Genomic DNA, 26,496 nt, shown 5'->3' with positions numbered 1-26,496 from the left:
GCCCAAACAGCTTTTGGGTGAGTTCTTTTGCATTTTCAAGAACAAACACTACTCTATTTAACTTATTTCAGAACATAAAAAGATAAGCTTTTCAATTCATTTGTTAACTTGGCAAAACCTAAGACCAAAACTTGATAAAAGATATCCCTTAAAGGAACTCTATAGATAGGTATCACTTTTGAATACAGTTGGAAAAATCCTAACTGATATTAGAAAATAAAATATAGTAGCGTGTTAAGGACAACTAAACCAGTACTAAGATGAAGTTAGTTAAAAATACAATGATGCAACATTAGGAAACATATTAATGTAAGTCACATTAATATAAAAAAGAAAATCATGTATAGGCGTACCTCAGAGATACTGTGGATTTGGTTCCAGACCACCATGATAGAGCAAACATTGCAATAAAGGAAGCTGAAGGAATTGTTTTGGTTTTCCAGTGCATGTAAAAGTTATGTTTACACTATACTGTAGTCTATTGTGTGCAATAGTGTTATGTCTTAAAAAACAATGTACATAACTTAATTAAAAATACCTTATTGCTAGAAAAAATGCTAGCCATTATCTGAGGCTTTAGTGAGTTGTAGTAGTAACATCAAAGACTGCTGATCATAGATCACCATAACAAGATAATAATGAAAAATTCTGAAATATTGCAAGAATTATCCAAATGTGACAGACATAAAGTGAGCAAACGTGGTTGGAAAAATGGCGCTGATAAACTTGCTCAATGCAGGGTTGCCACAAACCTTCAATTTGTAAAAACCAAAACATCTGCAAGGTGCAATAAAGTGAAGTGCATTAAAACGAGGTATGTGTGTAATTGCTCTAAAAGAGCCCCAAAACATCCATTTGTGGTTAAACAAACAAACAAACAAGTCAAAACCTCATAAGAGACTTAGGGGTTGGATTAACATTATAAAAGTAAAACCTCATAAGAAACTTAGGTGTTGGATTAATATTATAAAGGATATAAATTTCAAATCAACAGCCACTATCAAATTTTACACAAAACCTAAATAGGTGTCCTTATCTTTGTGGGTCACAGACTCCTTTAAGAATCTGGACAGTTTCACCTGACACATATGCACAGATTACTCATATACAGAAACCGAAGTCCTCATTAATTCAGGGGGTCCATCTATGGAACTGACTCTGGATTAAAAACTCCTGCACTTGAAGAATGACCATTAGAGTACAAAAAATAAAAAAGACAAAGAGTGTTGATCTCATTATATTATTCACTGTTGTATTCGAAGCCAATGCAATAAGACAGTAAACAGAAACAAAATGTAAGTCTTGGAAAGGAAGAGATAGGAACTGTCCTTATTAAAGATGGGACTGTCTACCTAGAAAATCCAATAAAATCAATTGAACAAAGTTTAGGGGAGAGAGAAAGGGGTATTCAATGAGGCAATTATAAGAAAAAAATACACAAAAATCTACAGATTTTCTTCTATCAGCAACAACCAATTAGAAAACGTAATGGAAAAATAACTATTTACACTAGCAAGAAAAACAACTTAAATCCAAGGAATAAACTTAATAAGAATCTACGGATGTGCAGGACTTATGAAAAAGTTTCTAAGGAACACAGTGGAGAGACAAACCTTGTTTTTGGATGAGAGACACGATATTTAAGAATATCAGTTATTTCTAACTGAATCTATAATTGAATGTAATTTTGATTAAAATTTCCAATAAAACTTTTTGCTTTTTTTGCCATTATGTGTTGACAAAATGAATCTAAGATTTACCTGGAAGAAAAAGAGTAGCTGAGAAAAATAAAAAATGAAGGGTGATGAAACTTGTGTTATCAAGTGCAATAATGGAATACAATTACAGTAATAAAGCATTAGTGGTTTTGGTGCTGGAATGGCCAACAGACCACACAGCAGTGGCATAACACCACATGAGAACTGAGGAAATGAGACGGCTGCTTTTCAGAGCACTGAGAGAAGGCTGGGAAAAGGGGTCACGATGTGATTAGAAATAAAGTAATCCCACCTCACACAGTACACCCAAATAAAGTCCAGGAGAAGTAAGTAACTGAGTGTAAAACATGGACCAAAAAGTCTTTGAAGGAAATAGAAAAGATGAAATGACAGTGAAATGTCTTATGATTACTCTGCACCAGACACTATACTACATCTTTTCTTTTAACCCTCACAAGAGCCCTTGTGGATAGCACACTGGTGCTATTATAATCCCCATTTCATAGATGAGGAAACTGAGACTGAGACAGGTAACTTGTCTTCGGTGCTCAGATAATAGCTGAGATCCAAATTCAGGCAGCATGGTTCCGAGTCCACACTCATGATAACTGGGCTCCCACATATCACCTTCGTTAAAACAAAACAACGTGAGCAGAGTGGAAACATGCCAAGAGCCAGGCAACCATATTCCCAATGCATGATCAAGGTTTCATATTCTTAAGGTTTAAAATTTTGATGGCCTATTATTGTGTAAATGTTTACAAGTGTAATATATTTTTGTTGTTTTAAACTTTTTATTAATATATAATGTCCTTCTTTGCCTCTTGTAACTCTTTTTGATTTAAAGTCCATTTTAATCTGGTGTTAGGATAGCTACGCCTGCTCTCTTTTGGTTCCTATTTGCATGGAATAACATTTTCAATCCATTCACTTCAAACCTATTTGTGTCTTTGGTTCTAAAATGAATCTTTTGTAGACAGCATATAGTTGGATCTCATTTTTTTAATATACATTCTGCCAGTCTCTGTCTTTTGCTTGGACAGTTTAATCCATTTACAGTTAAAGTAACTACTGATAAGGAGAGACTTACTTCTGTAGTTTTGCTATTTGTTTCCTATGTAGTTATAGCTTTTTTGTTCCTCATTTCCTGCATTACTGTTTTCTTTTGTGTGCAGCTGATTTTTGTTGTAAAACATTTACATCCCTTCCTCATTTCTTTTTTTTTTTTTTTGCGGTACACGAGCCTCTCACTGTTGTGGCCTCTCCCATTGCGGAGCACAGGCTCCAGACGCGCAGGCTCAGCGGCCATGGCTCACGGGCCTAGCTGCTCCGCAGCATGTGGGATCTTCCTGGACCAGGGCATGAACCCGTGTCCCCTGCATCGGCAGGCGGACTCTCAACCACTGCACCACCAGGGAAGCCCCCTCATTTCCTTTTGTGCATATTCTTTTGGTACCTTCTTTATGGTTACCATGGGATTACATTTAACATTCTAAAGTTATAACAATATAATTTGAATTTATGCCAGTTTAACTTCAACAACGCATTAAAAAATCTACTTCTTTAAAAGCTCCCTCCCTATCCCTTTCAGTTATTGATGTCACAAAATTACATCTTTACACATTTTGTGTCCCAAAACACAAGCAAATGTTATTTTTAATGCATTGGTCCCTTAAATTATGTAGAAAACAAAATGTGGAGTTACAATAATGCTAGTTTTAAGAACAGAGCTGCACAAATCATGCACCCTGAATTCAGACTATACTACAAAGCTACAGTAATCAAAACAGTATGGTACTGGCACAAAAACAGACACATAGATCAATGGAAAAGAACAGACAGCCCAGTGCATAAACCCATGCATATATGGTCAATTAATCTATGACAAAGGAGGCAAGAATATACAATGGAGAAAAGACAGTCTCTTCAATAAGTGGTGCTGGGAAAACTGGACAGCTAAATGTAAAAGAGTGAAACTAGAACATTCTCTAACACTACATACAAAAATAAACTCAAGATGGATTAAAGACCTAAATGTAAGACCAGATTCCATAAAACTCCTACAGGAAAACATGGGCATAACACTCTTTGATATAAATCACAGCAATATTTTTTTGGCTCTCTCTCCTAAAACAAAGGAAATAAAACCAAAATTAAACAACTGGAACCTAATTAAACTTAAAAGCTTTGCACAGCGAAGGAAACCATCCACAAAACGAAAAGACAACCTACTGAATGGGAAGAAATATTTGCAAATGATATGACCAATAAGGTGTTAATATCCAACACATATAAACAGCTCATACAACTCAACACCAAAAACACAAACAACCCAATTAAAAAGTGGGCAGATTTCACCAAGGAAGACATACAGATGGCCAAGAGGCACATGAAAAGATGCTCAACATCACTAATTATTAGAAAAATGCAAATCAAAACCACAATGAGGTATCACCTCACACCAGTCAGAATGGCCATTATCAAAAAAGCTAGAAACAATAAATGCTGGAAAGGGTATGGTGAAAAGGGAACCCTCCTACACTGTTGGTGGGAATGTAAATTGATACAACCACTATGGAAAACAGTATGGAGGTTCCTTAAAAAAGTAGGAATAGAACTACCATATGACCCAACAATCCCACTACTGGGCATATACCCAGAGAAAACCATAATTCAAAAAGACACATGCACCACAATGTTCACTGCAGCACTATTTACAATAGCCAGGTCATGGAAGCAACCTAAATGTCCATCAACAGACGAATGGATAAAGAAGATGTGGCACAGATATACAATGGAATATTACTCAGCCATAAAAAGAAACGAAATTGAGTTATTTGTAGTGAGGTGGATGGACCTAGAGTCTGTCTACAGAGTGAAGTGAGTCAGAAAGAGAAAAATACCGTATGCTAATGCAGATACATGGAATCTAAACAAACAAACAAAAAAGGTACTGATGAACATAGTTGCAGGTCAGGAATAAAGAAGTAGGTATAGAGAATGGACTTGAGGACATGGGGTGGGAGGGTGAAGCTGGGGTGAGTGAGAGTAGCATCAGCATATACACATTACCGAATGTAAAATCATTGGCTGGTGGGAGGCAGCAGCATAGCACAGCGAGATGGGCTCCATGCTTTGCGATGACCCAGAGGGGTGGGATAGGGAGGATGGGAGGGAGGCTCAAGAGGGAGGGGATATGGGGACACGTGTATGCATATGGCTGATTCACTTTTTTGTGCAACAGAAACTAATACGGTATTGTGAAGCAATTATAAAAACAAAAATGGGCAGAAGAACTGAATAGACATTTTTCCAAAGAGGAAATGGCCAACAGGCCCAGGAAAAGATGCTCAACATTGCTAACCATCAGGGAATTGCAAATCAAAACCACAATGAGATATCACCTCACACCTGTCAGAATGGCTCTCGTCAAAAGAACACAAATAACAAATGTTGGTGAGGATGTGAAGAAAAGGGGACCCTCATGCACTACTGATGGGAATGTAAGTTGGTGCATCCTTTGTGGAAAACAATATGGAGGTTTCTCAAAAAACTAAAAGTACAACTACCATATGACCCAGCAATTCCACTCTTGGGTATATATTAGATTAATAATTTAAAAAATGTATTAGTCTTTCAAATCATGTAGGAAAAAAAGCGAGTTACATGCCACTGTTACAGTAATTATTGTTATAATAATAATAGCTTTATAATTGCTCATGTATTTACCTTTACTGAGAGCTTCATATTTTCATATGACTTCAAGCTACTGTCTAGTGTCCTTTCATTTCACCTGCAGGACCCTCTTGAGCATTTCTTACAGGGCAGGTCTAGCAGTAATGGACTCTTTCAGCTTTTGTTTATCTGGGAATGTTTTAAGTTTGCCTTCACTTTTGGGGGACAATTAGGCTGGACATAGAATTTTCAGGCAACAGGTGTTTTTCCATTTAGCATTTTGAATATATCAACACCCTGCCTTTGGTCTCCAAAGTTTCTGACGAGAAATCTTCTGGTAATCCTATTGAGAATCCCTTGGATATGATGAGTCACTTCTCTCTTGCTGATTTCAAAATTCTCTCTTTGTTTTTGTCTTTTGACAGTTTGATTATAATGTGTATCAGTGTGAGTCTCTTTAAGTTCATCCTCCTTGTCTTGGATGTTTATATTCATGTCATTCATCAGATTTGGGAAGTTTCTTCACATATTTCCGCTGCCCCTTTCTCTCTCACCTCCTTCTGGGACTCCCAAAACAAGTATTCATGTCCTTTAGGTTCTGTTCACTTTTCTTTAATCTTTTTTCTTTCTGCTCCTCAGACTCGTAATTTCCATTGTCTTATCTTCAACATCACTAACACTTTCTTCTGTCTTCTCAAATTGGCCTTTGCATCCCTCTAATAAGTAACTAAAAGTCATTGTATTCTTCAGCTCTATTAAATCGTTTTGCATTCTACCTAGGTTTTCTATTTATTGACATTTCTATTTTGTTCATACATTATTTTCTTGACTTTCTCCACATCTTCCTTTATTTCCTTGAGCATCTTTAAGATGGTTGTGTTAAAGTCTTTGTCTAGTAGATCCACCATCAGGTCTTTTTCAGGGACAGTTTTGGTTGGTTTATATTTTTTCCTTTGAGTGGGCCATACTTTCCTGTTCCTTTGTTTGCCTTTTGATTTTTTGTTAAAAACTGGACATTTGAATCTAAAATGGTAACTCTGGAAATCAGATTCTTGTCCTTCCCTAGGGTTTGCTGTTCTTGATTGTTTGTTTGTTTTCATTTTTATTTTTTGTTTTTGATTGTCGTAGGCTGTCTCTGTGCCAAGGTTCAGCCTGAGGAGTAAAGGTAAGGTCTTCTCATTTCCTTCTTGAGCCTGCACTTTCCCCCAGGCATGTGCAGCTCCTGTCTAATTTCCCCTGTATATGCAGTTGCTTTTGAATGTCATAATCTTCAATGTCTGGCTCCCAAAAGGAGAAAAAGAGAAAAATGAATGGGGGAAAAAAGGTGCCAGCCCTTTAAATCTCCTGGAAGTCAGTTCAACCAGAGGGGGAGAGGCTTGCAATGAGGAGGAGAAGTGTAGCAACAGTGGAAGGCTCAACAAATTTAAAAAGACTCATTAAAAAATATAAAACATTTATAAGAGAAATTAAAGAAGATATAAATAAATGGAAAGATATTCTGTGTTTATAGATTGGAAGAATTAATATTAAGATGTCAATACTATCCCAAGTGATTCACAGATTTAATGCACTCTCCATCGAAATCTCAATAATGACTTTTGCAGAAATGGAAGAAACCACTCTAAAATTCGCAAAGAATCTCAAGAGACCCTGAATAGCATAAACAATTCTAAAAGAGAAGAACAAACTGAGGAACAAACTTCCTGATTTCAAAATTTACTACAAAGCTACACTAATCAAAACAGTATGGCACTGGGATACAGGGACATCTAGACAAATGGAATAGAATAGAGTGCAAAAATAACCCTCACGTATGTAATCAAACAATTTTCAACAAGGCTGTCATGACCAGTCAGTGGGGGAAAAGACAGTCTTTTTCAACAAGTGGTGCCAGAAAACTGGATATCCACATTCTAAAGAATGAAGTTGGACCTTACCTAACACCATACACAAAAATTAACTCAAAACGGATCCGTGATTTAAGTGTAAGACCTAAATTTATAAAACTTCTAGAAGAAAACAGAAGGCAAAACTCTTCACAATACTGGATTTGGCAATGATTTCTTGAATATGACACCAAAAGCACAAGCAACTAAAGAAAAAAATAGGCATACTGGATTTCATGAAAATTTAAAAAATTTGTGCATCAAAAGACACTATTCAGCCTGGTCCAGGGCACTCCTTTTCGTGTCCTTCCACCAGTCACAGGCAGGGTCTGAGCGGTTCACTGGGGGCGGAGATGCATCTTTGGGGAGGGCAGCGAGGCTCTGGGGCTGTGAGGGGAGGGCAGCCTGGCACCAGAGGAGGCAGCGAAGCCTCAGAACACGAGGCTTTGGGACCCAGGATGAGGAGTCCCCAGGCCAGCTGCTGCCTTTGGGACCCCAGGGTAGCACAAGAGGCGAGGTTATTGTAATTCAGGATGTGAAGGGCACAGTCGATATGTACCATCTTCTGGAATGTCCACCAAGGAACTCTGAAAATGATGACCTAGCAACCAGTTTGGTTCTTGATCCCTATTTTGGTTTTCAAACACACAAAATGAATACTAGCTTTCGGTCTCTTACAGGAAGGCAAGAAGAACTAAAGGAAGTGATCGAACATTTTAAGAAAGACGAGCACTTGGAGAAAGCCGTCAAATGTCTGACTTTGCAACCACAAAAATGATGCAGGAGGAGCAACTAAGCCCGTGCACCACAACTACTGAGCCTGCGCTCTAGAGCCCGTGAGCCACAACTACTGAGCCCACACACCACAACTACTGAAGCCCACATGCCACAATTACTGAGCCTACGCTCTAGAGCCCGTGGGCCACAGCTACTGAGCCCACGTGCCACAACTACTGAAGCCCACGTGCCTAGAGTCCGTGCTCCACGAAAAGAGAAGCCACCGCAATGAGAAGCCCGCACACCACAACAAATAGTAGCCCCTGCTCACCGCAACTAGAGAAAGCCCACGCGCAGCAACAAAGACCCAACGCAGCCATAAATAAATAAATAAATAAACAAAATAAATTTATAAAAGAAAATGATGCAGGAGAATTTATTCAAGGAACACGTATTTATTTACTTGCGAATGTTTGCAACTGACAGTGGATTTGAAATAATGCCTTGTCACAGATACTCATTAGAACAAAATAGAGCCAAAATAATTGCAACAAAAGAGTGGAAACGCAATGACAAAACAGAATTACTGGTGGGTTGTGTGGCTGAGCTTTCAGCAATTGAGGAGAACATCCTACTTGGACCCAGAGAAAACGACTTCAGTGCTGTGTGTTCCAGAAGGAAAAGCCGTGCTCAGCTCACCTTGGTCCTGCTACACTTACAAACCATGACTGCAGACCAAGTGTGGGTTTGTGTCAGTTGGCCAAGACACAGCAAGTGCGAAGGCTCTAAGAGATACTGAACCTGGAGAAGAAATTCTTGTTATTATGGAGATGGGTTTTCTGGGGGCAATAATGAGTTCTGCGAGCGTTACACTTGTGAGAGACGGCAACTGGCGCTTTTAAATCCAGAGCGGGACTGCTTGCCTCTGCTCCTGTTATCAATAGAAAATATGGACTCAGAGAAACAGTAAACCTTTAAATAGGCTTCAAATGTTAGGTGACAGCAGTAAGAATTCAGTCAGTCAGTTCTAACACTGATGCAGACACCACTCAGGAATAAAAACAAGGCAAGGTCGTCATACGTTTGAAAGAAACCTTTCCACGGTGTTAGCTTCTCTGTGATGATGCTGTCAGGTCCCACGAGAAGACAAAGGACGAGGTGGCGTCACACAGGCACACACGTGTTCCACGCCTGGTCAGTCTGTTAGGCTGGATGGTGGACTTGGGGAGTTCATAGCGTCTGGCCTCCAGGCTCCCCACCCCCTTTTTACAACTTGCTTGCCTTTTTCAAAATGAGCTGACGCAATTCACCAAACCACCAGTTTCCAGAATCAGAACTGTGATAGAGGAGCATTCTGAATGTTGCTCTACTATGGTGTGTTGTAACAGCCACTCCTCAAAGCAGCAAGAGAGATGAAGAGGAGAAAGAAGTGAGCTTGAAGGTACCAGTGGCGAGTGCAGGTAGAGCCTAATGGAAACTGGAGAAAGACAGAATGAAGAATAAAGAGAAAAGAGAGAAGAAAGCCTAAACAAGCAAAAGAAAACACATCATGTTTGTGGAGCTTTGAAGTCCTGGAATCACTGTGATGGCTACTGTTTTGCATCTGGGTGACACCAGTTTTCTAGTTGCCCCTAAAGCAGTAGCCTCTTTAGTCTGACTTGTCTCTGACAGGAATAAAGTTTAGAAGTTTTAACCTGATGGTCCCCACAGCACACCTGCTTTGGCACTATAAACGTCCATACGTACCTCTCAGCACGTAAGTACCGTCTGAGGTCTGATTATTTCGGCTCTTCTCCCTGTGTCTTCAGATGTCTTCAGCCCAACTCTGGGTGCTCCTCTCCACTACAGAAGAGCCCAAAGAAAAGGGAGGGTGTCTCCCACGATGGTGACTGTCACTTCCATGAAGTCTGACTCTACCTGCTGCTGGGGGCCAGAGGCCAGGGCTAACCTCTGCTGTGGAAAAGTGATACTGTGTTCCTATTCCAGTCTTTAACGTCCAAAGTGAACAAAGACAGGCAGTCAGTCTGTCATTTACCATTGACTGTTGGTTTTAATAATAAATGCAGAACAATACAAAAGAGACACTATCCAGAGAGTCAAAGGGCAGCCTACATAATTGGATCAGATAAGGGATTAATATCCAGAATATATAGAGAACTGAAACTCAACAACCAAACCCCCAGCAACCTGATTCAGAAATGGGCAAAGGGCTTGAACAGACATTTCCCTAAAGGAGTTATACCAATGGCCAATAAGCACATGAAAAAATGCTCAACGTCACTCATCATTAGGGAAATGCAAATCAAAATTACGATGAGCTATCACCTTACACTCATTAGGATGGACAGTATCAGAAAACAAGAAATGTTGGAGAGATAAGGGGAAATTGGAATTGCTGGTGGGAATGTGCAAATGTAGAGCTGTATGGAAAATAGTACGGTGGCCCCTCAAAGAATAAAAGTAGAATTACCATACGATCTACCAGTTCTACTTCTGGGGATATAGAGACTCAAAGGAATTGAAAGTTGGGTCTCAAAGAGATATTTGCACAACAATGTTCATAGCAGTATTACTCAGAACAACTAAAATGTGGAAGCAACCCAGGTGTCCATTGACGGACGAATGGATAAGCATAATGTGGTCCATCCACACGATGGAATATTATTCAGTCTTGAAAAGGAAGGAAATTCTGACACATGCTATGACATGGATGAAACTTGAGGACATTATACTGAGTGAAATAAACCACACACAGAAAGATGAATACTGTATGATTCACTTATATGAGGTACTTTGAATATCTCAGAAATCATAGCGACAGAAAGTAGAATGGTGGTTGCCAGGGGCTGGGGGAGGGGGGATTGGGGAGTTAGTGTTTAATGGGACAGAGTTTCAGTTTTACAAGATGAAAAGAGTTCTGGAAATGGACGGTGGTGATGGTATCACAATATGAAGGTACTTAATAGCACTGAACTATACATTTAAAAATGGTTCAGATGGTAGATTTTATGTTATGCGTACTTAACCACAATTTTGAAAAATTAGGGAAAAAAATCTCTTACAAAGTAGTAAAAAATGAGCGCCCATTAGGAAGATGGGGAAGATGAGGAAAGTAACAGCAGCGCAAATGGTCAGTGATCGAGCTGCACAAAAACCAAGGACACGCAGGCAAACCATCAAGGCACCATCCCTCATCTATGAAACTGGCAAACAGGACAGAAAACCAGACACTGTCCACAGCCAGAGCACCAGGGCCCGTCTCCACTCCTCTGGTGGCTCTGACAACAGGTTTGGAAGCCTTGACACTTTTCAGAACTTTTGACCCAGACTCTGCTCTCCAAGGTGCAGTCCCCCACAGTGGGGATGCCCACCCTCCGTCTGCCCGTCACAGGGTCTACAGTGGGCCCCCGGAGGCTAACCGCTGGCGGGGCGTGGGGATGCCGGTCTGTTCAGATCTCCGCGGCAGATCTGCACCCGGTCTTTGCAGGGTGTTGCTTTCTGATTTGGCCCAATCCCAGCACATCTTCAGGGTGGGGACCGGCCCCCCAGGTCCTGTTCAGTGGGCAGCACCCCACGAACCCTGCTTCTTTGCAGGTGTGCCCCACACCAGGGCCCCCCGGCTTTGCACAAATGTTTGAAAGGAGCCACAGGAAGGAGAGACCCACTGGAACACGGGGCTGTGTTTAAAGGAAAAGAATCAAACTATTTGAGTTTTTCTTAAAATAATCACAAGAGCTAGGTTTCCCAGCATTGTAAAGCACTCGTGGCCGCAAACACGGTCTCCCTATACCCTGTGCACCTAGAGACCTTGTTCTACAGATGAAAGGCAGCGCCAGAGAGGAGGCTGGGCGTGGCCCACACCCTCTGCTGAGGCCCCGGGAAGACCCCTGGGTCCTGCTCCTCTCCCAGGCACCGGCCCATCCCAGGGAGCTCATCCGACACCTGAGGGGCCTCAGGCGGGCCTGCTGCACAACAGAGCTGCCTGTGCTGGCTGGCGATGCAGAGTCTGCTGGGCGTGGATGTGCCCTGCCCGGTGCAGGGCTGCACTCCACCCGACCAGATGACCCAGCGGCTGGAGCCTGGCTTTCACCTGGATGTTGCCTTCCCTGTTGTTTCCACTGTGGACGTGCCCAACCTGCCCCCAACCTGCCGCGGTCTTCACAGGCCTCCCAGGTCACTTTCATCAGCCCAGGGTGGCAGCTTCCCCGGGGGCCAGAGTGGCCCAGTGGCCCACTGAGACCCACGTTCTGCCAAGGGGACACATCTGCGCCCCTTGCATCCAGCCCCTCCAGTTACCTATGCCCCGGGGGCCCAGGCCCTCTCCCCCACCCAGCTCTCCTGCCTCGGAATGGCAGAAGGAAGGCAGACCACTTTCCTCCCTCCTGGGAGCCCCCAGCGCCCGTCCAGCCTCCTGGCCCTGGTGAGGCAGACAGGGAATAAACTCCAACGCAAGATGGCCTCCAAGCCAGAACTTCCATACTGGAAACAAAACCCAGGGAAATCTGTGTCCCTCAACCCTCCTTCTTTTTGGGTGTCCCTCTACAAGTGCAGATCTTTCCCGTGGGGACAGTTGGGTGACCTGGGGGTGTAGGGGCCATCAGCTTTCTCCCTGGGTTCAGGGGACCATTCTCTGGGGCCCCCAGGCAGGATGGCAGGCACCCCAGGGCGCCACCCTGCCGTTTTTGGTTGTTGTTACCAGCATCAGCTGATACTCTCAGCGGCTGATCTCCCCACCCCCTCAGTGGGTGCTGGGTCCTGTCCTGGGCTCTGCTGGGCCCGTGAGGAGCCCTGGGTGGGTGTGGGGCCCGACCAGCAGACTTTGTCGGGGGGATGCCGGTGCGCCCCTCCAGCCTCAGAGGAATAGGGGCAGGCTGGGCTCCTAATGACTCCTGGGTAGAGTGGGGTGTGGCCTGTGCTCTCCCCATCCCTGCTCACCCCTGCTTCCGGGTAGCAGAGACCCCCTCCTCCCCTGCAGTCCGAGTGCCCGGGAAGCTGGCCCCTCAGAGTTCATTCTAGGGGCCAGTCCTTCCAGGGGGACGAGGGACATCGGCTCCCTCTCAGCCGAGCTGAGGAGGGGGGCCAGCACCCCTGGAGACCCTGTGCTCAGTTCCGTTGGGGGGGGTCCTCTCATGGGAGTGAGCTGGGCTCCTGAACCTCCGGAGATGTCCCCGGGCCCGAGACAGAACCAAGCCGCCCAGGAGCGGCCAAGGGTCTGGCTGCAGATGGGGGACCCGGGCAGGGACGGCAGGCGCCGTGGCCTCAGCACCGCGCCGGGAACCGGGAGACCAGCTCGGCCCCAGGAGAGGCGGGGACAGACGGACGGGCCCCCGCGCGAGGCGCCCCAGGCGCGGACCCGGGGGCGCCGAGCGAGGCTGGCGGTGGAAGTGGGGGCACCGCGGCGGGCGCGTCCCGCGGCGAACGCCAAGTCGCTGCGTCCCGGCGCCGAGACGGACCGCGCTGCCCAGGGCCTTACCTGACCACGCGTCGGGAGCCCTCGCCGGACTCTTCCCGAGCGCAGAGGCTCCGGGTCCAGTCGGTGCGAGACGACGCCGAGTGGGCAGGGGGAGGGGCCGCTGCTAGGCCCCGCCCCGGCCCCGCCCCGCCCCGCCCCGCGCCCACAGAGGCCACCGGGAGGCGCTGCGGCCCCGCGCATGGAGGCGGGGCGGGGCCGACAGGGGACCCGAGGGGCCGGGAGGGGACCGGAGGGGGCAGGGGTGCGGGAGTCTGGGGACGGGGCGGGAGAGCGGCCCCTCGAGGACAGGAACGCTCCCCGCCCTCGGCCTGCTGCTCCGACTGGACGCCTGCCCACCTCCCTGCCTGCTGCCCGCCCCCGCCCATTTCCCCGCGACCAGCGGCGTCTACTCCGGGGCCTGGGGCGCCTCGGACTCCCCAATCACTCGCCCCTTGAGGGAGCAGCCCTGGGAGGCCGCAGGGTCCTCCCGCCAGGCGTCCCCTCCCCACGTCCCCCTTGCTCAGGACCAGCGAGCTGGGGTCTTCTTCCTCGTGCAGGGACACGCAGCTCTGTGACCCACTGATCACAACGTGTGTCCCGTTGTGGGGTCCCTGCCCCTCAGGGGTGAAAGGCCGGCCGGGGAGGGGCAAGGGCAGCCAGGACAGTGGGAGCCTCAGGCGCTCTGGGTGGGGAGCGAGGGCCTAGTAGTGCTGGCTGGGCCCCGGTTTCCTTGCAAGAACCCACAGGTGCTCTTGGGGCTGGGCCCTGGGGCCACTGTGATGGCCCTACCTGAGCCGAGTCTGGGAAAGGGTGAGAAGGGTCCTTGTCAGGGCTGTGGTGGGGTTCGCCACTCCCCCACCCACCCTGGAGCGGCAGCCCCCCAGGACCAGGGCTCCTCCTTCAGGGAGGGTGCAGGCGGGGCTGGGGGTGAGGTCCCTGGGCTCTGGGATAGGGCGTGCCACCGCCATCCTTGAAGGGGGCCCAGGCAGCAGGAGGTGTGGCCCCAGGCTCCGCTGAGCAGCTTTGCACATCTCTGACTCAGCCCCTCCGCCCAAGAGGAGAGAGACCCCAGAGCTTCCTGGCCACCGGTGTGCCCAGGAGGACTTCCCCACCGCGCGCAGCCCCGCTGGTCTTCCTGGCCACCTCTTTCCGACTGTGCCCGGATTCTGGTGCAGCTGGCTCCCCTCTCCTGTTGGGACAGTCCGGTGGCCGAGGCCAGGGGTCTCTGTGTCCTCAGTGAGCCCAGCAGTAGTGACTTGAAGCAGAAGGGGAGGCACATGCAGCCCCTGCAGCCTCGAGACAGGACGGCCCTGCTCTGCCACCTGAAGGGCTTGCCAGTTACTCCTCGGCTCCAGCATGCGGCCGTCCACCTGCTGCCCCTCCCGGAGGCCCTCAGGCTGGACGCCCATCAGTGCCACTTCACCACCCACTGCCCACCCGTCCCTTGGCCGCACCAGTCACTGTCTCCTCCCCAGGGGCCTTTCCCGTGTGGATGGGCGCCAGAGCCAGGGGGCACTGAGGTGGGGGTGTGGCTGTGTGAGTGTGTGTATCTGTGTATGAGTGTGGGTGGATGTGCGGTGTGTGTGTCTGTGTGCAAGTGTGTCGAGTGCAGCAGCTGCGTGGTGGCCAGGAACACGAGCCCAGGTTCCCTGTTCCTGGAGTGCTGCCGCCTAGGGCCCCGCATGGTGCTGCCCTGCTGGGTCCACCTGTGCTGTCTGGGGCAACACTTCACATGGGTGCTGCTCCCAGGGCTATGAACGCAGGCCCACTCCTGCAAGACCCAAATCCTTTAAGGGGCTAAGCTGGCTCCAGGTGCCCCTGTCACCATGGCCGGGACGGTCTAGGAGCTGCTCTGTGGGCGGCCACTCGCCCTCCCCAGCGCCCTGCCCGTGTCCTCCCGGGGTCTCGCCTCTGGCCCGAGGGCTCCCCCGTCGTCCCCAGCCGCCTCTCCTGGATCCTTTGCAGCCACTGCCCCAGTGCATTCCTAGTCACATCCCGCCTGCCTTGGCGCCTCCTTCTCGGAGGGCCCCAGGGGACACAGGAGTGCAGGGGGCATTGGTGCTGCCTCTCCCAGCACTGGGGACCCCGTCCCGGTTGGTGTGTGTGGGGCAGGGAGTTCTTGGCACAAGGTGGAGGCCCAGTTGCCAGATTCCACCAGGGGTGACCTGGGAAAATGTCCTGTTACAAGGAGCACCTCGCAGGTATGACGACTCAGGAGTCTGAAGCGGTCGGAGGTCTACCTGGCTAGTGCTGAGTTGCACCGATGGCCCTGCAGGGGGTAACGGGAGACTGAGGCAGTCAGCCAACGGTTAAGGGCACAGAGTGAGCACCAGGGTCTCTTTGTCCTAAAAAGAGATCCCATCTCCTTCGGGGGAAGAACCGAGGGCTGAGCAGCGGCTGAGAATGATGGGAGCACCCGGCTCCAGGCACGGTGACCACTCGGCCGTCGCTGGGCTGTGGCGGCCAGGCCCCGGCCGAGTAAACCCGAGACCCTGAACCTGGGTGGGGACGTCCGGGTGGAAGCCCTGAGATGAGGCTCTGCAGACCCCTGAGCCGTCAGAGCTTGCGGGGCCCCCCTCTTCCCTGGTAGAGCCAGCACTTCGCTGTGCTGGGAGTTGCTGCAGGGGCCTCCCTGCTGCAAGGCAACAGATGCCCCCCTCGGAGGCCACCCCAGCCCACCTCCTGGCTGCCAGGCCAATGGCTGGGAGAGAGTCCAGTGGGCCGGGTCAGAAGGACGGAGGTCGCATGTCAGAGGAGCTGCGGGAGAGCCGGCCCACCTGCCGGCACCGGGCAGCAGCCCTGGGGTTGGACTTGAGGGTCCTTGACCCAGAGGCCAGAACAGAAGACTGTGAAAGCAGGAATTCTCACCTTGGAGGCGCTTACTCGGAACTTCGGAGTTAAGCTCCTGGCACGTCTTCAGGTCACCGGGCACGCTCAATTCTGGGATGACTCGCAGAGGCCTGGAGAAAGTTCTGGCCCACAGTGAGCAGAATAGAAGTGCTGAAGCTGCCCTGGTAGATGGCGGAGGAAGGAGCGAAGAGGCTGAGGCCAGGGCCCAGTGAAGGGGCGGGGTCCCGACTCTGTTCCCAGACTTCACGAAGTTCCCCTCAGAGCCACTGACTGCAGAGGTGGCCGGGCGGCCACGAGGAAGGACCGGGCCACGCCTTGGCCAGTTTTTACTGTGAGGCTCCCCGACGCTCCCAAGGACCTACAGCAGTTACGTGGTGGCCCGAACGCTCTGGTAGGGAGCTCTCAAGACGTTCTGAGGATGATTGGACCCAGAATCTGAGGGGACACTGGACACCTGGAGACCCACAATGTCACCATGGCCTCCCTGTTGGAGGGGGCGTTTACCAGGCCGGGTAATAAAAGAATTCTGGCCAAAGTGTTGGTCAGACCACTCAGTGGTCATTTTCCTTGTCCCCAGGTGTGCAGCTGGGCCCTGGAGTAACTGCACGTTGGGCTCCCTGCCAGTGTGGCCACAGACCACCCAGCAGGGAAGCCCAAGGGGAAGCTTGGACATGGCCCCCTCGTGCCCCAGAAGGTAAACCACAAACTACGTGTTGTCCTGGAGGTCACGACCTGGAGGATGCAGGCGGGGTGGGCTGTCGGTCTCTGTGGTGACAAGGGCTGTGGAGACTGGCTGGTCCTGGAGAGTGTAGACCCCCGAGGCTTAACCAGGGAGCAGCCCAGCTGCACCTGCTGCGCCAGGTGTGACGTCCTCGTGACACCCTTGTTGCAGGTTAGTAAGGCCGTGGATCAGTGATGACGTCCTTTTCCATCCCAGTTAGAAAAAGATGGTCAGACACAGTTTGCGGTCAGTGGGAGGGGTCATAGTGCTCATTCACGGTTTGGCCTCAGGGCTGTGCCAACTCTCCCCTCTGTCCTAACACAGTCAAGGAGACTGGGCCCTTGGACGTCCCCCAGGACAGGACACAGGCCCGTCGCAGTGAGGACATCAGGCACTGGGCAGGACGAGCCAGGAGGCTGTGAGCAGAGGGCCTTAGGACACGTGTGCCCCAGATGTGGGAGGGGAGCCCTGTGAAATGCAGAGAGCTGCGCCTCAGGCAGGTTGCAGGGCCGGGGGTCGGGGGTGAGCCAGGATGTCCCCCCAAAGTGAAAGACGAGTTGCTGCGCCTGGCGCCCCCTTTCTAGGAAGAAGCACAGGCCTGGCAGGCCTTTTGGGTTCTGCAGGCGCACCTTCCACTCTTAGGAATATCGCCCCGCCCCGTGTCTCCGGTGACTCGGGCGGGGAGCAGGTGTGTCCGCGCAGCAGGCCGGGCTGGGTGCAGGCGGCCCTGTGCTCGGAGCCCTGGCGTCAGAGGTGTTGGTGGGAAGCGCCCTGCGGGCTTTGGGCAGTCCCTGGGCCCCGGAGCGAGGCCGTGTGTCTGTGGATGACCCTCACCTGTAGAGACGCTTCCCGACTCCCGATCACCGATCACCGGGATCAGCCGGGACACCGGGGGAGGCTGGGCACTTTGCGGCCTTGCTGGGAGCCTGCGTCCCCACCCTGTCCTCCGTGGGGGCCATCAGCGCCCGCCGTGCTCGCAGCTCTGTCTGCCTATCCAGGCGGTCACGACAGCGTCGGTCACTCGATGGCGTCCCACTTCCTGCCGGGCGCTGCACGCACGCGGCTCATGGTACCGGCTGCCCGGCACTCTCGGCTGCAGAGGGCGCAGGTAACCTTCCCGGGAAGAGAACCTCAGCCTGGGAGGCGAGGCCGGCCTCCTGCGCCTTTATGCCTGCAGGGCGGGGCCCGGCTTCAGCGCGGGGAGGGGGCTGCTGAGCCGGTAAATCCTGAGCCTCAGAGGCAGGCCTTGCAGGGCCCGATATTCTATGGAGGTTCGTGGGGACCAAGACCCTGAGAGTTGCCCTCTGCGTCCAGCCCGTCTCGGCTGGGGGTCTGCGAGGTGTCCGACGCAGTGAAAGCAGGCACCTCGCGTTCCCCTGAAAACCACCAGCGCCTCCTGCTGTGGCTGTATTTAGAGAGTTCTGGAGGCGTCACTTAGCCTTTATGGTCCCTTGGGCCTGAGGAGCCTTCCCCTTGCTCCTGCACGGCTGTTCCCCCAGGATTCTGAGGTGCAGAAGGATACGGAGGGGAACCCGGGTCAGCCCCACCTCAGCCAGGTGTCCTGAGTCCAGCGGCCCTGGCAGCTCTGGCCCCGGGCTGCTGTCTGCACTGCCACGCTGCCCGATCCGGGCAGCATCCCGTGAGGGACCTGGCTGAGGTCCGAGGCTGGGGGCTCATGGCCCTGAGGGGTGTCCGGGAGGAAGCCAGGTGCCAGGGTCACTCCTGTCTGTGGGAAGAGTGCGGGGGTGAGCAGCACAGATGCGCTTTGAGGCCTGGGGGACCAGCGATTCCTGAAGATGTGAGTGTGCCCTTAGTGAGGGAAGGAGCTGCCCTTGGCTGTGGGCCCTGCCGGCCCCACCTGAGGGATTAAGAAGTGCCGTTTCTGGGGCTTCCCGGTGGCGCCGTGGTTGAGAATCTGCCTGCCAGTGCAGGGGACACGGGTTCGAGCCCCGGTCCGGAAAGATCCCACGTGCCGCGGGGCAACTAATCCCGTGCGCCACAACTACTGAGCCTGTGCTCTAGAGCCCGTGAGCCACAACTCCTGAGCCCACAAGCCACAACTACTGAAGCCCACGCGCCTAGAGCCCGTGCTCCGCAACAAGAGAAGCCACCGCAACGAGAAGCCCGCACACCACAACACGGCTCCCGCAACTAGAGAAAGCCCGTGTGCAGCAACGAAGACCCAGCACAGCCAAAAATAATAAATAAATTTTTTTTAAAAAGAAGTGTCATTTCCTCCTCTGCCCACATGTTTTTAGGCCGCGGGAGGCCTTAAGTGGTTCCATGTGGACAAGCCCTCCATGGCTTTCTCATGCTCAGTGGCTCTTGTGGGACTATTCTGGGGGGCGGGGCGGGGCTTTCACAGCCTCAGAAATGCATTTAGAAGAAGACTGTGGACTCACATTTTCCTTTCCTCACCCATGGGGCTGACAGAGTAACTCCACTGTCCGCTTTCCAGACTCAGAAATGACAAAACCCGCCATTAATGGGTGATGCCAGGAGTCAGTGTGTCACAGTGTGTGTTCCAAGTTGGTGGGAGGGCGACACCTTTTACGGTTTTAAGCCAAAGCTACCTCACTGGTCTGGATAAACTTAGTGGGTGTTGGGCAGCAGAGTGCTTGTATTCATGACAACCTAGGGCGCTGTGACAACTTGGCATGGACCACCATTCACATCTCCAGTGCGAGCCAGGACAGAGGGGGACCCCGGCGAGGGGCCTGCCTGGGGCCAGGACACCAGGTGGCAGGAAGGTTGGGGGACACGTGCTGTTGGGCAAGAGCTGCCCCCTTGATGGAAAGAGGCTGTGAGTGCATGGTGGCCTCCGTCCAGCTATGCGACGCTCCTGAGGGTCCTTACTTCCCCTGCACGTCTGGTCATTTCTTGGGAAGTGAAGCCAGCCTGAAGATAGCAGCTCCCCAAGGTGGCATCCACAGAGCTTCCTTCATACACCTTATCCAATGGATCCTGTGTCACGAGAGCCTCACAGACAAGAGACAGATGCTCACAGGGAGGACAGGTGGGGGAGGAAAACCTGAGAAGGTGGCGTGGCCTTCCTGTGTCAGCAGAAACTGAGTTGCATGACATTCTGGGCCTTTCAGTTCAGTACCACACGGCTGGTCAAGAGGAGGCATAAATATTCTGAGGCATTTTGTAAACGAATTCTATTTGGTTTAGATGTACCCAGAGGTGACGGAGGGGAAAACCCACCACCACTGGTGGGATGAGAAGTTCAAGACCCAGCCTTTGGTTTACAGTGTTTCACTGTGATACACCTGGGAGTGGTGCTCTTTGTACTTGCCCTGTTTGGCTTATGTAGATTTCTTTTTAGAGTCTGCAGTTATATATCTTTATTCAGTTTTAGAAAATTCTTGGCTGTTAGCTCCTCAAATATAGCCTCTGCTCCATTCTGTCTTTATTCTCCACCTGGGCCTTAAATTTTACATATGTTAGACATTTTCATCACGTTCCATTTATCTCTTATGTTCTTTTCTGTATTTTCTATCTGTTTTTAATTTGTCCTTCAGTCTTGACCATTTTCTATTGACCAATTTTCCAACGAATTTATCCTCTCTTCTGCCATGTCTAATCTGTTGTTAATTCCATCCATTGAGTTCTTACTATTAATTACTGTATTTTTAATTTTTAGAATTTCCATTTAATCTTCCATTTCTAGATTACAGTTCTCTTATTCAGTTCTCTATCTTACCTTCCATTTTCTGGAGATATTAACCACATTTATTTTAAAGTTCATGTACGATAACTCCAAAACCAGGTCCACTTGTGAATCTTTTTCTCTTGTTGGTTTTTTTCCCATAGAGTCATATAGTCCTGTCTCTTGACTAACCTGATGATTTTTTATTAAATGCTGGACATTATCAGTGAAAGACTGTAGAGGTTCTTCTTAATGTTATCTTCCTTTTTATAGGATTTAATTTTATTTTGGTGGGCAGTTAGTTTAGGCCTGGATTCCTTTCTCCAGTCAGGGATTGATATAATTCAAATCTAGGTTTATGCCTTTGTGAAGACTGGTAAATTACCAGTTCTTCATTACTTTTAGAGCATAACTTTCTAAGTGACCCAGTTGAGAACCTGGCATATTTACCAAGGCTTCCATTTCTTTGAAGGTCCAGAATTCTAGGTGTTGAACTGAGAGAATAGCAAAGGCTATGCATAGCTTAAAAAAAAAACAGATTTATTGAGGTATATTTTGTGTAACACAAAATTCATCCTATTCAGGTATGCAGTTCAGTAATTTTCAGTAAGTCTGCCGAGTGGTGTAATCATCGTCACAAATCAGTTTTAGAACTTTTTCATCATCCCAGTAAGAGCCCCCATGCCCATTTAGGGTTAGCCCCCTTTCCATCGCTCAGCCCCAAGAAACCGCTAGTCTACTCTTCTCTATATATTTCCTTTTCTGGATGTTTCATGCAAGTGGAATCATATAATATGTGGGCTCTTGTGTCTGGCTTCTTTCACTTGGCATCATGTTTTTGAGGTTCACTAATGTCATAGCATGTTTCAGTAGTTTATTCTTACCAAAGCACAGTCGTTTTTCTTGAATAAAATCTTCAGGTTGTTGTAATCCTTTGGTTAATCTCCAGAGCTCAGAAAAAGTTAATTTAGATGATTTTGCTAGTGATTTCGTTGCTGTTAAGAAGGAGCAGATTCACAGCGGTCCTTACTCCGCCATCCCTGAGGTCCTGCCTTTTACTTTTGTATATTGGTTCTGTGCCTTTTGCCAAATTCACTTACTGGTTCTTGCAGCTTTTTCTGGGTAGATTCTGTAGAATTTTCTAAGTACACAATCATATCACCTGTGAATACACCGTTTTACTTCTTTCCAATCTAGATTTCTTTTATTTCCTTTTCTCACCTTTATGCGCTATTTAGACCTCCAGTATGATGTCACGTAGCAGGAGTGAGAGTGAACACCTGTTACTCTGTCCCCGAATTTAGAGAGGAAGTCTCCTGTTTTCATGTTAAATACAATATTAGCTGTGGGGTAATTTTGGTTTTTTTGTTGATGATGTTCTTTATTAGGTTGAGAAAGTTACCTTCAATTCCTAGTTTTCTTACAGTATTTTCATAAACAGGTGTTGTATTTTGCCAAATATATTTTCTGCATTTATTGAGGAGGTCAAATGGGTCCATCATCTTTATTCTGTTAATATGGTGAGTTATATTGTTTGATTTTTAAAAATTTTCAACTAAAATTGCATTTTGGGGATAAACCCACTTGGTAATGGTATGTTATCTTTTTTCTAAATTTGTAGGTTCAACTTACTAATGTTTCCTTAAGGAGTTTTGTGTCTATATTCATGAGAGATGTTGGTCTGTGCTTTTCTTTTAATATCTCTGTCTGGTTTGGGTATCAGGGTAATACTGGCCTCATAAAATGAGTTGTGAAGTGTTCCCTTTTCCTCCATATTTTGGAAGAGTTTATACAGGATTGGTGTTACTTCTTTCTTAAATGTTTGATAGGATCCTCCAGTGATGCCCTCTGGGATAACGAATTTATTTTCCTTAATAAATGTCAGACTATTTCTTCTTGAGTTAGTTTAGAAAAATTTGTGTCTATCAATGAATTTGTTTATTTCATGTAAGTTGTCTAAATTTATTGTTATAAAGATGGTCGTTACATTTCTTTTCTTCTTTCCTTTTTTCATTTTTTTGAAAATGAAGTGGAGAGAGAAGAATTCTCTACATTAGTGTTTAAGAACCAGGGATAAAACAAATCTGAAATCTGTAAGTCCAGGGTCTTCCGAGTGTGATTCCTATTGTGTTGACAGTTCGGTGAGGACTTTGCTTATGCTTCTCTCTTATCATTGCGTTTCTTTATTGTTCCTTATTGTCTGTCTAGTGTCTGTTGGATCTATAGCTATGTTTTCTCTTTCATTCCTGATATTAATAATCTGTGACATCTCTCCTTTTAGAAATTAGTATGTGTGGAGTTTTATCAAATTTATTGATCTTTCCAAGCAATCAGCTTTCTGTTCTGTTGATTTTATCTTTCATTTGTCTGTTTCCTACTTCAGTGTTTCTACTTCAGTGACTTCCCTGTGTGGCTGGGCCTGTCTCTCTATCTGAGATGATGAACAGTCCCGTTCAGGTCAGTCCATCTGGGAGATCAGGGCCTCTGGCTGGTCCATGATGACAGTGGTCAGGATCATGGGCCAAGGCACACAAGTGACCAGTCGCAAAGGGCACGACTCCAGAGTCCCACCTGTGCCCTGTGATGCTGGCCAGGTCTCGGAGTCACCCGACCTGTGGCTTCTCCTCCGTCAAAGGGATCTTCCTAGCACTTGTGTCGACAAGCTGTCCCGTGGAAGTGACTCTGCAGGGTGCCAGGGTCAGGACAGCGTTGGTTTGTGACTTGGCCCCTCTGGCATCTTCCCCTGCTCACCTGGCAGGTGTTAGCACCACTGGGTGGACATATGTGCTGTCTGGCATGATCATGTGAAAGCCGTCCAGCTGAACCCAGGAAGCACAACTGAGTGCCCCATATGGAAAGGAGGAGAAAAGCCAAAACTGCTTTTAACAACACCCGGCATCCATCCTGACGAGCCCTATTCTCACAGTTTTAGAGATGCACACTCACGCTTGGCAGTGAGACTGCATGTGCTCCCGTGTGTTCCCTATTTTCCCACTGGCATGGTGACTGGTTCCTGCCTGGGCTCACCCCTGCTCTTCCCACTGTGCCTTTACCGCGTCGGGCGTGAGGGGTCAGCGCCTTATCTGGTTGGCAGCCCCCTCCATGGTGCCCACCCGCTCCCCACTCCTCCCGAACGGCTGTGGCCTGGCCACCCCGGATGGCGAGAGTTTGCAGATGCAGACTGCTGGCAGCACGGGAGCCGTGGTTAGAGGTGAGGGCACACCACAGAGCTTGGAACAGGGCCCTGGGTCCTCTCCCACAGCTGGATTGCAAGGCCTGGGGCCACAGCTGACCTGGGGTGATTTAGACCCAGAGGCCGGAAACTGACTCTCAAAGTCAGGCTGCTACTGCTGAGATGCCTGTGGCCTAACACGGGGACGGGCCAGGAGGCGGAAGGGCCCCTGAGCACAGGGTGCAGCCCAAGCATCATAAATAAAGCTCCCCTGCTTGGAAGGGACCTCAGGGGCCCCCTGGAGGGACACCCATTTCATGCCCCCCCCAGGATTCAGGGACTTCTGTGTCCTCACCAGCACCCCACTTGTACTGCGAGGCCCCTGTGATCAGAAAGGGTGACTGTGGTACCAGAGCCGGCCTGGGGCCCTGCCGGCTTCCCTTGGGACGAGCGTCTCCTGACGTCTGCAGACCCCGCGGCTGGTGTGTGCCCCTCCGGGGCCATCTGGCCCCGCCTCTCCCCGTGGGCCGAAGCTGGGAGGGGCCAGCAACCTCAGCCACGAGGAGGATCTCTTCCCTTTGATGGGACCGCCTTCTGGCAGGAAGAAAATTCAAAATTGTCCGACAAATCAAACCTTAAACAGAACCAGCTTGTCTGAGGATTAACAGCCTTGAGACGCGGAATTCCTGCAGACCTACATGGAGGGGGTGAGCGGCTCTGTGGGCGGCGACTGGAACGGATTTGAGAGCTGGAAGGGACTTCAAGAGAGTCCTGATTCCAGGGCTCAGGATAATTGCGGGTGTGGGATTTTCTGAAATGCCCCAAGAGCCCTATCCATTTCCCCTCAGATCAAGGGCTCCCAGGGTCGGGAGGGGCCCAGGCTGCCACCGCCCTGCCCTGAACGGCCCGGGGGGGACATCCAGCCCCACTGAACAGGCCCGTCCTGGTCACGAGGACGAGGCTGAGGGAGGCCAGCAACATGTCCCCCCCACCCCTCCCTCCAGTCAGTTATTCCACACACTTAGACCCTGGGCGTGGGGACACGGCGGCAGGTGTGGGAGGGGTGCTGGGGTCACTGCTTCCACCTGGGGGGCCTGGATTCCGCCCCTCCTGAGGGCAGGCCCTCGTCCACCCAGGAAACTGACGGGGAAGCAGCCCGGCCACCCTCGGACACCTTTCCAAGCTCAGGTCCAGCTGCTGAGTGTCTGGCCGGGTTGCGTACTCCTCTGGCTGTGGCCCAGCTACCCCGCCCGTCCTGCAGGGGCCTGTGCCCATCACCACGTCTGTGCCTGGCCGGTGGAGAAGCCCCACCCCGGCCAGCTCTTCCTGGAGCCCCCTTCCACCAGCTCCGAGACCCCCTTACGTGGTTACCCGGGCCACTCCGCCCTATCCCAGGTCCCTGGCAGCCTGTCCTCTCACTTGGCCTGTGTTTGGTGACCTGGCCTCGCCATTCTGAGTGGCCTTCCTGGAGGAGGTTCTGGTCCTCTCTGTCCTGCCAGATGCCAGGTCCCCCCGAGCCCTCTCTCCCCACTGGTCCAAGTGGCTGCCTGGTAGCCAGGAGTCTCAGGCTCGGCACCAGGCGGCACAGGGCCTCAAAGCGAGAGCCCCCAGTGCCCTGCCCAGCTCTGCCGTCGAGGCCTGGCCCACAGGGTGGGTCAGGGCTGGGGCGGGGGACTCTGGGACCCAAGAACAAGGTCTCCTGGGCCAGTGGTCAGAGGGAGAGAGGGGCAGGCAGCTGCTGGTGGCCCTGGAGGGCCCAGCGGTGCCCGGAGGACGCAGCGGTGGGTCCTAAGTGAGTGGGTGAGGGACCAGGTCACTCCCTACAGGAGGAGGGACAGCAGCTTGGCCCTGCCTGCTCACTCCAGGACTGACCTTGGCCTCCTAGGGGCCCTGCCATGGTGGCCCAGCCTTCAGCACGGTGGTTGGAGCCATGGCTGGTGCAGGGCAAGTGGTTGCGGGGTGGGTGGCCAGGCTTGTGGATCCAGAAAGCCATTCCTGACACAAAGCCCCTGAGGTCCCCGCCTCTCCGCCTGGCCTCATGGGCGCCCTCCTGGGCCTGGGCTCGTGCACAGCCCGTGCTGGATGCTCCCGGTCAGCCTCTCTGGGCCGCGTGGTTGCAGCATGGCGGAGGGATGGCTCCCCGCTGGACCTCGGGATCTGGGCACTGAATGGTGGGCGGGGTCTCCAGAGTCCGCCTCAGTGCCCGAGCCCTCTGACCATCACCCACACACGGCGCTGACGGAGAGCCAGGCTCCTGGAGCCCCACCTTGTCTGCCGCGCAGCTGGAGGCCAGGAGTTGGCTCCGCATTGCCTCAGTCTCCCCGCCGGTAAAAAGGGCGGGCACGTCCTGTGAGGAGGTCAGTGAGACACAGCCCTGGCTTTCAGCTGAGGTTCTCCAGTCCCCACGTGAGGGCGCTCCGCCCGAGAACAAGGGAACGGCCCACGAAGGCGAGGACGTTGCCACCCCTTGTGCCGCCAGCGGAGATTCCATCAAGCAGTCGGTCCTGAGCGCTGGTCAGGTTAGATCCGCCTGCCCTCGAGCTCGGGGTGCCCTGCCCGCCCGGCCCTCTTGGGTGGGATGCTGAGAGAGGGAGTGCCAGGAATCTGGGCGCCAGAGACGTGGTGACTGGCCAGCAGGGATGCTGAGGCAGGG

The 26,496-nt window shown here is 50.4% G+C and overlaps 1 protein-coding gene and 1 pseudogene across 2 annotated transcripts in view; one reads left to right on the top strand and one right to left on the bottom strand.

The window, feature by feature from the left end:
- COL6A2 (collagen type VI alpha 2 chain) overlaps positions 1-13,547 on the bottom strand; it is a 35,789-nt gene extending 22,242 nt beyond the window's left edge. For both annotated transcript variants that reach the window (XM_060151111.1, XM_060151112.1), the window contains exon 1: positions 13,470-13,547. The gene's annotated coding sequence lies outside the window, so the exon portion shown is untranslated. The remainder of the gene's footprint in view (positions 1-13,469) is intronic.
- On the top strand, positions 4,733-8,724 carry LOC132520342 (histone-lysine N-methyltransferase KMT5B-like; annotated as a pseudogene).
- Positions 13,548-26,496: the final 12,949 nt, after the last annotated feature.

This window comes from Lagenorhynchus albirostris, chromosome 5 (assembly GCF_949774975.1).
Source record: "Lagenorhynchus albirostris chromosome 5, mLagAlb1.1, whole genome shotgun sequence".
NCBI classification, from domain to species: Eukaryota; Metazoa; Chordata; class Mammalia; order Artiodactyla; family Delphinidae; genus Lagenorhynchus; species Lagenorhynchus albirostris.
The sequence above is the reverse complement of the archived record's forward strand: the minus strand, read 5'-3'. Positions and strand labels throughout refer to the sequence as shown.